Below are 12222 nucleotides of genomic sequence, written 5' to 3'. Positions count from 1 at the left end.
GTTGAAACCAAATTTTGACCAGGACCCTTACATGTGAGGCTTACAAAAGCAGCTGTCTTCTTAAATGTTTTAAAAGAAACAAACAGCCCGATCGTTCATTGAGACTGATCTCTGAACTCTCCTGGTTCATTGATGGGATAGGTGATACTGGTGGCTGTTAGCGCTGTTGTTTATAATAGGCCCAAGTTCACAGCATCGGCCCTTGGGACCCATGAGCTGATATCTAACCTTCTAAGGTCAAAGGGGAGTGGGCAGAGAGACAGGAGGCAGCCCTGAGGGGCCGAGGATGGGTGGCACGATGGCCGGTGAAGAAGAGCCTGTGTTTGTCGAGGGGGAAGGGCGGTGTCATTTGCAGAGTTTGAGGATTGTGTGACACCAGGTGTGATCTTGGCTGGTCCAATGTGGAGGGCCTCAGGACCTCTGTGCCCAGGAAGGGTGTGACACCCCCTGCTGGGCAAAGTGGTAAAGGTGTCTAGGGCCATGGCTACCACCCTGCCCCTCCCTGCCCTCCACTCCCACAGAGAACCTGCCCACCCCCACCTCCAATCAGTGTCTCATTACCTCCCTCTCAGGCCCCACCCCCTTTCTTCGGAAATGGGGCCCCACCCATCCCAGCCAAGAAGCAGACCTCAGAGATGGGCCTGGTGGCAAGGCACCCCCCGCTACCTGGGGCAGGCGAGCCTCTGCTTGTGGGCCAGCACAAGGGACCCAGGCATTACAGAGCTGGAAGGCAGGCCCTCTGGCCGGTCTCCTCCTAACCTGAGTGCCAGCTGGAGCCAGTGTCCATCCTCCTGCCATCCACCAACAAGTCCCTCCAAGTCTGTCGTGGGGACAGTACTCCAAAGCCCTTCTGTAGGGTGTCCTGACTGGAGCGAGGGCCTCCCAGCCCTGGTAGGAGGCAGGTGGCAGAGCCTCTGGTGGTGTCTCTCCTGGGCCTTAGGGAGACTGACTTCTCCCAGGACTCCAGGGACAGGTTCTGGAAACTTTTCCTAGAAGCTAGAAGGGACCCTGAGGTCAGCTGGTTCCTCCTGTAGCTGGAGTAGAGCACTCCCAGTGGGACTCAGGCCTGGACTCTGGCCAGAGGGGAGGCCCAGGGTGGCAGAGTTCTGACTGTTTCCTGGAGGAGTCATCTGGTGATACCATCTCAGTCTCTTCTTTGAACTTGGAAGTTTCACTTATAATCTCAGAACTTCAGAAGAAAAGCACTCTTCCCCCCACTTCACCAAAAAAGGGAAGCAGATGAGGATGCTGAGATCCCCTCTGAGCTGGTCCCTGGGCTGACTCCATGCTCATCTTCAGGAGCTGGGAACAGCTCCCTCAACTTCACAGTGCACACGGGACACAGCCGGGGCCGCAGGCCTCATCTCTGGCCAGGGCTCATGGCTGGTGAAGTGAGGGTCCCTTCCTCTGGGGGCAGCATGGGCAGCTTCAGCCGACGGCCTCTCTGACACAGTCCATGGCCAGGGGTGCAGGCCCTGAAGGGCTGCTGGCATCATGGACCCACCAAACCTCTGATCATAGGTTAACATGCCCTACGGCCCCGGACACATCTAGGTCCTGAAGGCCTTCAGCCATAAGGACGTCAGTGGTGGGAGAGCCAAGCCTTCTCAGGAGGGGACAACAAGACCTCAGGACCCTCAGGGACCATGTGGACCCCCTTTCCCCAACCATAGTTCAGCCAAGGGCTGGATCAATCTGGACGTCTTTAGCAATAAAAAATGCCGATGTCGTCCTAATTCACCAGGCCCCGAGATGACAGCAAATTTACATTTTTTAATTAAACTAGCAGCCAGTTTTTATGAGAGGGGGTTGGGTTATGCAAATCAAATGGTTGTGTACGGAAGATTAGGAGAGTTTGGGAATAAATTCCACAAATGCTAATAAAAAAAAAAAGGAAAGAGAGAGAGGGAGGGAGAGAGGGGAGAGAGGAAGAGAGGAGGACATAGTTCCATTAGGCCCTTTTAGAGTGATTTCCCTGGGGGAGGGAGCTGGGAGGGGGGAGGGGAGAAGGGAGGAAGCTTTCAGACACAGGTATATCCATCCTGCAGTTGGGAAGCTCCCAGGGTTAGGCCCCACCAGGCTGATTCCCAGGCCCTGAACACAACCAGAAGCCAGGGTGAAAATGGCGGTGAAACACGGGTGGAGCTCTGAGCAGGCTCTTGCCCTTGACTTGTGGGGATCTGGTGATAGTTGCCCCTTCTCTTCTTGAGACGAAGGGGTGGGGCTGTCCAAGGCGCGGAGGAGCCAAGATAAGCTCTACAAGGTCAAGGGCCAAAGAGGCAAGAGGGCAAGTTTAAAGGGATGGCCACAGACTGCAGGGGGAGCCAGTAAGGGACAGCGCTGTCCATGCGACGCTGTGGCTGCAGCCTTGCTGTCAAGGTGGGTCAGTGGGAGGAAGCCTGGCCTACTTCTTTCTCCTTCTGGGGCTCCAGGCCAGGACCCCCTTGTGTTGCCAGCAGACCCCCCATTGCAGATGACCCAGGCCTCAGCTGTGGGGAGGCCAGGAAGCGTGGCATCAGAAGCTGGGCCAGGCTGGCTCATTTTCCTGATTCTCAGAGTGGAATTTCTCAGTAGCCCCATGCTTTGAGAGCATACTGTCTTGAGGTAGGCCACAGACTTCTTCTAGATGGTGTCTGAGCCCAGAGAGCAAAGAACTTGGCATCCCCAACCCAGCCCCCGTGTGTGCTGCTCAGCCTCCTACCCTGAATGTCAGCCGCCTTCAGATCAGACCTTCCATGAGCCGCCAGGTCAAGGCCAGAGCCTCGCCAAGTGTGGAGGCTTCTAGGAACCTCACTAGCTCTGGTTACACCTTCGACCTGCCAGGCACCGGGGATTGAGAAGGTTCCTGTGCTGTTCTGGAGGAAGAGATTCCAAGCCGGGTTTAGGGCAGAGCAGATTGCTCTCAATTTCCTTCCTCCAGCCTTTACTTGGCCAGATACACCCACTCAACCAGTCTGAGCTGGGGCCAGCCCCTGTAGCCAGGTTGGGCACGGGTTTTGCCAGTCTGCTGCAGGGGGTAGGTGCTCTGGGGCCATCTTGGCAGAAAGGAGCTGTCAGAGCCCGGAACAGAATGGGCCGTCTCAGAAGTCATGGGTTTCCTGGTACCATTCGAACAGAAGTTTGTGCTGTGCACCGGTTAGTGACATTTGGAGGGACTTGAGCATCAGATGGCCTTTCAGATCTCTGACTGGCTGACTCCCAACTTGATTTTGTTCAGTGGGGCAGTCCTGGCGGGCGGGAGTAGGGGGTGAGTGGACGAGGTGAGGAGCACATTATTTGGACCTTTTCTTTGGTAGAAAGCATTGGAGACAGGCAGCTCTGGGCTGTGAAGTGGCCCTTTGAACCAGCCCTGGTTCTAGTTGCAAGACATCAGAGGAAACTGAGGCAAAAGGCCTAGCATAGCCTTTCCTCCCCAACAGGAGGCAGAGGCAGAGGGGCAGGTCCGAAAGGCTCCCTGGAGAGACCCCACCCCCGGCCCTTTTTCCCTGGTAGGGACCAGCGAGGAGAACCCATTCACTCTCCTCTCCAAGAAAGGCACTGAGTGTGGGTGTTACTCAGACCTCTCTACTGGCCTTGTCGGTACTACTGGTGTTCCCCCAGCCCCCACAGCCTGGGAATCTAGCTGGGCTGCAGCTTGAGTTTTTATGATGGAAAAATAAAATAAATGCAGGCACCTTTGGAGGGCTGAGCCATGCGGCGGCATCTCCTCGTGAAAGTGGCTGCCCTGGCTCAAGGCCATGCCCGCTGCCTGAGCAGGGGATTGGGTGGGGCTTGGAAAGGCTCTTGGCCCCAACCTCTCTTCTTCCTGGGTCCTGCCCTGTCAGTGGTGCAGCCCCAGCCTCCATGAGCCCCCTCTAGAACGGCTGGCCCAACACTCTTCCAGGGCTCAGGCCATTTCTCCACCCGACCCACCCCCCATTCCCCCAGGTCCCAAGGCTCACCTTTTAACACGGCCTTCCCTGAGCTGGTTTTTAAACCCTGACCACCCTGGCCGCTGCTACCACCTCTTCCTCCTTTTCCTCCTCCTCCTCATCTTCAGAGGGGGAAGGAAGTTGCACTGTAATAATTACTGCCTGTGGGTCCCCACAGCAAGCAGCAGCTGTTCTGGGGTAGCTGGGCCAGGGTACAATGAGTAGAGAGAAGCTGGGAGCGGGAGGAGGGCGGACGGCCCCGGTGTGCAAAGGATGGGGGGCAGCCTCACCGGGACCACCTGTGCAGGGCAGCAGCTTGGTGGTCTAGCACACACCCCTCTGGCTGCCTGGCCACAGAACAGCACCCTGACACCCTCAACTCAGCAGGATGTGTGGTCTCCTGTTGCGGGAGAGACCCATGTGGGAGGCGAGGCCTGAAACCCAGGAAGCATGGGAGGCTCTCCTGCAGCAGGAGAGATGGAAATGAGGACTGCCTGGGCCCCTGTGTTGGCAGCATCTGCCTAGTGGAGGGAGAGGAGCGATCTGCTGTCCCACCAGGCCAAGGAGCCAGGGGCCAGGACCCAGGGAGCTTTGTGAAAGAATGGCCTTAAGGGACCTCCCTCCGCCACCACGCTTTCTAGACTCCTAGCCAGACCCTTCTCTCTGTGCCTTGTCCTCCCTCCCCCTCCAAGAGCAGAACTCTTGCTTCCCATTGTGCAACCACGTTTTTCTGACTTTTTCATCCAGGCCACCCAGCTCCCTAAAGCCGGGCCCTCCCTGCTACCTTTCTTGCCCCGTGCAACCTTTCCAGCCTCACACCCCCTTGGCCCTGGAAAAAGAGAGAAGCTGCTGGCTGTGGGCCTGCTGCTCTGAGGCTCTGGGTACACCTGTGACATTGCTGTGCCAGGACCCAGCACTCTGACTCATGTGCCCTGATCCCCAGGAGATCGGGCAGAGCCCTTGTTTTCCTCTGCCACGGCTGCTCCTAACGGTGACCATTAGTTGGTAGCTGGTGTACCGCCACCTCCTCCCCAGGCCTGGTATGGGCCGGGGCTCACGCCTTCCCGCTGTAAGTGCTGGTGGAACTGATTGATTGATGTGCCTCTTCCCCAAGTGCCTCCCTGGCTTCTTAGTGGGGGCAGAAGGAGGAAGGCAGGAAATGTTGGCCGATTCCCTTGGGACCTGGGTTTTAGCTCCTTGAGAGCTTTCTAGAGCCTGGTTTACAGGAAGGAGCGAGGCTGGGATTTGGGATGACGTGAAAGGGGTAGGGGAACGCTAAGGATAAAGACGGGAGTGGGATGGTTGAATGGCACCCACAATAACTCCTAACCATGGCCATGGCCTGGGACTGGGAGGTCAGTCTGCTGCCTAGTGGGGACAGGAGGGCTGCAGCCAGAGGGTGATCCGGGCCCTTCTCCACTTCCTCCCTTGCCCTCTCCCTCTCCCCTTTGTCTCTCCTCCTGAGCAGATCTCTGCATGTCTACCATCTCTCATTCTCTTCCCTGCTTCCGGGATCCCTCCAGCTAGACAGACCCAGGGCAGGGAGTGAGACCAGAAAGATAGGGATACACCCATACTGAGGGCCAGCCAGGCGCCAGGGCTTCAGGCCTCTGCCCCGGGTGTGGTGTGTGGGCCACTCCTGGCCAGGGCATCTGCTCTTAGAATGTCCCACAGGCCTGACTCTGGGGTCTCCTCTGGCCCTCTGGGCCCTGCCGGTGCTGTCATCACTCACCTGCTGAGAGCTTTCCTAAAGCCAAGAGGGCCCTCTCTTGATGCCACCTGGCTGAGGCTGGGGCACTGCCTGGCTTTGGAGGAGAAGGCGGGGACTGGGAAATGGACACATTTTGTGTTTCCAGAGACCAGGTGTTCCCAAAGTTCGCCTGGCCTTTTGTTATGGGGCTCTTTCGGTGAGCTAAGGGGGCCCTGGGAGGGACTGTGCTGTGTGAGAATGGGGGACTGGAGGAGCCGGGCAGAGCTTTAGGTGGGGGAACCCTAGTGCAGTGGGAGAGCAGGAGGCCTCCCAGAGGCCGGCTGGGAGAGACTCCTGCAAGTTTTGTCACTGGGAAGTGCCTCTTCCCCACAGCTGTGATCCTCACCGCCCTCTAGCCCAGTGCCTCCCTCTCTGTCACCCCTTCAGCCTGGGAACCCAAGGCCACAGGAAGCCAGGGTCTGCCTCGCAGAAGGATGACCTGGCTCTCCACTGCCCGGCAGGGGGCGCCCCACAGCATCTGCCCCCCTCCTTTTAGGTGTGGGACAGTGTGGTCAGGACCTGGTCCAGGCCTTTTGGCCACGGGTGGGGGAGGGGCAGCCTAGCGTCCCCACCCCCAGAGGTTCCTTAGCTGAGTTTGTTTGCCAGGGTGACCTGTTTAATCATCTCATTTTCTGGTGGCCGTTTATTCCTCGTTTCCACGGTTACGGCCCCATTAAGGGGAGAAGCAATAAGGCGGTGAGTCAAACAGGTAATAAAAACATGCAGAGCCCCTGTGCACCAAGAGAGGGTGGCGGGGAGGGGCGCAGTGAGCTGAGACGGCCTGGGGGGCAGCCCAGGTGGCACCCTACCCGCCTCGTCCTCCAGAAGTCCGAGTGCCCCCAAGACCCAGTCCTCAGCTTACCCGTCCCCAGCCCTTGGTCCCTTGGGCAACAGGCTGTCCCGGGTAAAACAGGAAGGAGAAAGGTGAGAGGGGGCGTGATACAAGCACCCCCAGGGCTGCCCCACAGTTGGTGTGTGACCTGTTTCCAGGCCCCACCTCGTGCTCCCTTGGCAGGGGCAGGGGATGATTTCTGACATTGGTTTGAGCTCTAGAATTTTTTTTCTGCCAACTTTATCAGAAAGCATATTTGTGGTGAGTGCTGCTAACAGGGCCAGTCCGGTGAGTAAATATTCCTGGTGTGGACGGCCCTGTGACCTTGAGAGGGAAGAGTACAGTGGTGCGGCCAAGGGCATATAAGGAGAGGAGAGGACGGCCAGGCAGCCATGGGCCCCCCGTGCTGGGTGGGGAGCCCTTCCTGGGAAGGGGTCAGGTGGGGGCCACGGGGTCAGGTTGGCCCCAGTAGCCTCTTCCTAGCAGCATGGTCTGCCTCAGGCCCCAGTGACACCAGCTGGAGCCGGGTTGTGTGACTTGCTGGCTGGGGGACAGGCCGGCAGCTGCCCCTGTGGGCTCCCTTCCTCTAGTAAATGGAAGCTGAAATGAAAGCCTCTTTCCAGCCCCTCTGAGTCCGGGGGCACATGCCTCCCTCCCAGTGTCCCCTCCCTGTCCTTCCCAGGAGCTTCCTGGCTATCCCCAGCCCCTCTGCCCTGCCCCCGAGGTTTTTGAATAAGCAGAGGCAGAGTAGACAGAGGGAGGCTGGGGTCTTCCTGTTGCCAGGAAGGGTGGGGCTCAGACAGGCGTAGCAATGCCAGGCCATGCGGGGCCAGCTTCGTGCCCGGGGGCTGAGGATCAGTGGCTCAGAGAGAAAACAGTCGAGGCCACTCTGAGGGCTCCCACGTTGGGGAGGAGCCTCCCTTCTCTCCAACGCCATGCTTCCTGACAAACTCACCGAGGTCTGTGTATCTGATTATTAATTTCAAAGTTGATTTCTGATGAGAGAGAGAGGGAAGAAGGTGTGGGAAATGGGGGAACCCTTTGGCTGGGAAATGCGTCTTGGGAATGGGCCTAGATGAGTGAATATTCTGATCAAACAATTAAAAATAGAGCATGCTCCCGAGGCCCCAGCTGCCGAGGTTTTCCAGCAACTGTCACCAGCGGGTTCATGGGGCAGGTGGCACTGGAAAGGAGTTTTTCCACAAACAACAAATATCAGAGATGACAAGGTGCCCCCCACTTCCCTCCCAGTTCTCCCCAGACTCCCTTCTAGGGCCTGTGCAGCTTCAGGGCCGCCCTTCTCCCCTGTGGGGCCCGGCCGCAGCGGTGAAGTCATCGCCAGATGCCTTGGTAATTGCTTTAAGAATCTAACTTAAAATAAGATGAAAACTTATATTCCTGGGTAAGGAGTAATTTCCCATGTAATAGTAAATTAATGAAAGGATTATACCAGGGGGCCTGGTGGGGAGGCCATGCTCATCTGATGAATGCAAGGGTTTCAGGCAAGACAACTCCATTCCAGGAGGACCTTTGGGCCAGGTCCCATGCTGGGGGTTCCTTTTGGGCTCCCCCATGGGCGGCTGAGTTGGGAGGACACATTCCATGTGTGCTCAGCGTCCCTCTCAATGACAGGAACCAGCTTTTCAAAACCTACAGATGGGAAAGGCTCAGGTCTGGCCTCCACGGGCATGAGAGGCCCTGTGTCATCAGTTCGCCCAGGAAAGAGAGGATTTCTGACACCCAAAAGTGTGAGACCCGAGGAGCAGATGCGAGCTAGACTCCGGGCTGAGTTTCCAGCTCTCAGACTGTGTGGTCAGCATCGTGGTGTCTCGAAATAGGATGACCAACCACCCCAGTTTGCCCCGAACTGCAAAGACCCATGTGTGTGAATCCCCCCCCCCCCAGTCCCTGGCAAACTGGGAGGATTAGTCAGCCCTGTTTGGAGGCAGGAGGATGGGCTACTTGACATGGTCCCACCCTCAGGGTCCTGGAGAGCCCAGGCACCTCTTGAATGGACTACGTCTCTGTCCAGGAGGGGGACTTGCGGCTGGCTCCACTTAAACCCCCTCGCGCTACCAAAACTTGTTCCCAGGCTGCTGCGTTCCGCTAGGCGCATGTGCTGGGGTGGGCATGCTCGTGCCCCCCCGCCCCCTGCAAGGCATGGCAGGGCACTGCTTGGAAGCTTGACCTGGCCTAGAAAAGAGCTTGCAGTTGCGATCCCACCGCTTTAACACTGAGCCTTCTCCCCCAACATATCACAGTCCAGGCGGGGCTTCTGGAGAGGATGCAGACAAGGCAACCCCCACCCCCCAGCCCCTCACTCCCCCACCACCGTAAGTTTATCAGCGCCTTCCTTCCGAGACAGCCACACCTAACATCTCATCTCTCCTCATCGGTTCCCTTGGAGGAAGACAAGGAGCTGTCCCATTTCCTAAGCGGGGAAGCTGGAGGCCCTGAGATAGTGCTGGGTTTATTCCCAAACACTAAATGCCAGAGGACTTGGTGCGGGGCTCCCCTGAGCACTGTTCCAAATGGCAGCACTGAGTGAGGACACACAGGCTTCCAGCCATGGGTATCTACCATGCTGCCTGGCCTACGTCCCCATATGTCTCTGGCCCCCGTGTATACCCCGCCTGTAGTCTTCCAACACATCCCTGGGCTGCAGGGATGCAAGATAAACTGTAGTTGTTGATGCAGATGCATTTTGAGCTTCTGGGGGAAAGCCTCCTTTTCTAGAGGCATCCCGGAGTGCCCATCTTTGCAGAAACGAGTGCTCCTGTCTGTCCACAGGGGAGGGGTGCAGGTGGGCGGAACGCACTCCGACTTGTCTCTCTGGCGAAATGGAAGTGAAAGGACTGGACGCAGAGCCCTTCAGGAAGCATGTCTAACCAAACAGGCATTCTCCTAGGAGACAGGTTCACGATGCATGTTCGCTGGATATGTTTCTATGTAAGCAGAGACCTTGCTGGAAGGGAAGATGGGGACCTTACCCCCTGGTTCGCTGGGAGACCATTTTCAGTTCAGCTCAGCGGTGGGTATCCCCACTGGCTTTCTTTACTACTAGAGGTGATGGGACTTCCTTGGGAACTCCACGGGATCAACTCACTGCTTTGCAGGCAGCTGACCCAAGTGGGGTTTTAGCCTGCGGGCTGTATTGAGTTTGCCCAGGTCTTTGCTTGGTTGTAATCTGAAAAAGGACCGGCTTCTTTCCCAGTGTAGACCACACTGTGCTTTAGAAGGTGGGGAAGATTTGCGCTGCCCTTCCCCCACACCTACCCTCAACCCAGAGGAAGGAACGTGGGGCAGTAGGGCTGAGAATTCCTAGTCTAAACAACCCAGGAAAGCACACTCAGAGAGCCAAGCCAGAACCCCAGATGGTGTGATCCGATTGTAACTGGAAGGATGGTGGCTTTGGTTGTTAGATGTTATGTGACCGTTGCTGTTCAAGCAGACACATTGGTGACTTCCAGGCTGCAGAGATCAGAGCGGGCTCTCCTGTATTTATCTTCTTGTACCCGCAGGGTTAGGGGACCGAGTGGAATAGCTAGAATGGACAGACAGGCCTGGAGAGCCAGGCACAAGCAGCAGGGGGATGGCAGGCCCCAGCCCAACCACACCAAGCGCACCACACCTCCAGGGCGCCATGTGGGGTCCCTTTCCCTGGCCTCCCTGATAGGAAGGATCACTTTGGGGCTCCTCGGGAGGCCTTCAGATGGAGCTGAAGAGCCCCTAGGCAGGGCCAAGAGCCCAGAGAAGGAGACAGAGATGTTTTCTATTTCCGGGTCTCTGGGGGGCCCAGGGGCAGATTGAGACAGGCTCCTTGCAGGGAAGGTGTTAACAAACAGCAGGTGATTAAACATGACAAGCGGTGACATTTCTGTTCAGGGTTCTCAGTCCCGGCAAAGCCAAGAATGAAGCTATAAACCCTGACATTTTGTGTTATGCACTGAGAGGTTTTTAATAGACCTCGCTCCCTCTTCCCCACTCAACTTCTCTTCCTCCTTTCCTTCCCCTCTCGGCATCCACTACCCCACTGGAAACTCCTGCCTCCCGGATTCCACCGGGCCCCCAGGAGCCTTCCCGGGCCCTTGGTCCATAGACCCTCCTTCCTCTGCCCGTGCAGGGCTGAGTACAACCCTGACGTCTGCCTCTCCCACTTCACGGTGATATTTCTCGTTGCCCCTTCTCCCCGTCCCAACACCCTCCACTTCCCTCCAGCCTTCACTGTCTCACCTCCTGTTTTTGGGTCCTGATCTCACAGCCTCACCCTTAGCTGCGGCTGTCCCAGTTGTCTGGGACAGCAGGTGGCTGTCCCTGTGTGTTGTGTTTATAACATTTTCAGACAAACTTGAAAGTGGGTGTAGGGAGATGGTGGGGCTTGATATGGGATTTTCCCCCATCTTTTTTCAATCTCCTTTTCTCCTTTTGGGACAGGGACAGGAGGTGGAGGGAGAGAGTCGCACTTCATTGCAAACAGTTGCAGGATTTATTCAGAAAGGGACTGGCCAGCAACAGTTGTTCCTCTCGCCGAGAAATGTTGGAACAACTGGGGCCTCTTTTGTTCTCTGGGCAGAGCCCTGTGAAGGGCGTTTGGAGGTGAGCCTGGGGCTCAAGAGGGCAGGAGACCCAAGAGAGGGGGCTTCAGCTCAGTCCCACCCAGGGAGTCCCCACCCCACCCCTCCAGGAAAGGTTCCTGGAGCCCCGAGGGGATCAGTCCAGAAGCCAGGCCACGTCCCTGGGGCCTAGCGCCGCCCTCATGAGCTCGAGAAGCACTGGATTTTCCACATTCGCTCAGTAAATATTTGTTGGGCCAGACACCGCGCTGAAACAGTGGTCTCGTCCCAGGGATCTTGCAGTCTGGTGAGGCAGAGGGCTAATTAAACAAGTTCCTACAAAAGTGCTAAGACTAGGACAGGGTGCAGTGAGGACAGAGGGAGACGACGGTCCCGGGAGGCTGCCCAGAGAGAGGGAAATGTCAGCTGGGACCCATGAAGGCTGTGTAGGAGGAGGAGTGGCAGGGCGCTGAGCTGAAGGAGCGGTTTCCGCCACTGACGGGGCAGCATGCTGAGGGCCTGGCAGGGAGAGGCCGGTGCTGCCCCACGTGGGCTGGCAGGCAGGTGGAGTAGGGTCTGGGCTGTGCCCTTTGATCTCTGAGTAACTGACCCCTTACATACTCTTCTATCCACCCTTCCACCACCCCGACCCACCTGGGCCAGGCATGGAGGTCAGGGTGAGGAGGGGGGTGAGGGTGATGGATAAAAGACTTTAAGGTAAAAAAAAAAAAAAAGACCAGGCACAGTGGCTCCTGCCTATAATCCCAGCACTTTGGGAGGCCGAGGTGGGCAGATCACTTGAGGCTGGAAGTTCGAAACCAGCCTGGCCAACATGGTGAAACCCCGTCTCTACTAAAAATTCAAAAATTAGCCGAGTGTGGTGGCGGGCGCCTGTAATCCCAGCGACTTGGGAGGCTGAGGCAGGAAAATTGCTTGAATCCAGGAGGTGGAGGTTGCAGTGAGCCGAGATCGTGCCACTGCATTCCAGCCGGGGCGACAGAGTAAGACTCTGTCTCCAAAAAAAAAAAAAAGACAGAAAGAAAGATGGGTATGAGGCCCCATCCCTGCCCCAGTGGGAGGGGGAACACCCAGGAAGTCAGCATGTGAGCATGTATCCCCAAAGACTGGGGCTGCGTCTGCTTTCCCACTTCCTAGTCCCTGTTGCTAGTGACTCAT

At 57.1% G+C, this 12222-nt stretch overlaps 1 protein-coding gene across 3 annotated transcripts in view; it reads left to right on the top strand.

Moving 5' to 3' along the window:
• The window catches only part of CASZ1 (castor zinc finger 1), a 126188-nt gene that overhangs the window by 71286 nt on the left and 42680 nt on the right, over positions 1 to 12222 (top strand). The gene's annotated exons all lie outside the window — the stretch shown is intronic.

This window comes from Papio anubis, chromosome 1 (assembly GCF_008728515.1).
Source record: "Papio anubis isolate 15944 chromosome 1, Panubis1.0, whole genome shotgun sequence".
NCBI classification, from domain to species: domain Eukaryota; kingdom Metazoa; phylum Chordata; class Mammalia; order Primates; family Cercopithecidae; genus Papio; species Papio anubis.
This window is presented reverse-complemented; position numbering and strand designations above follow the sequence as displayed.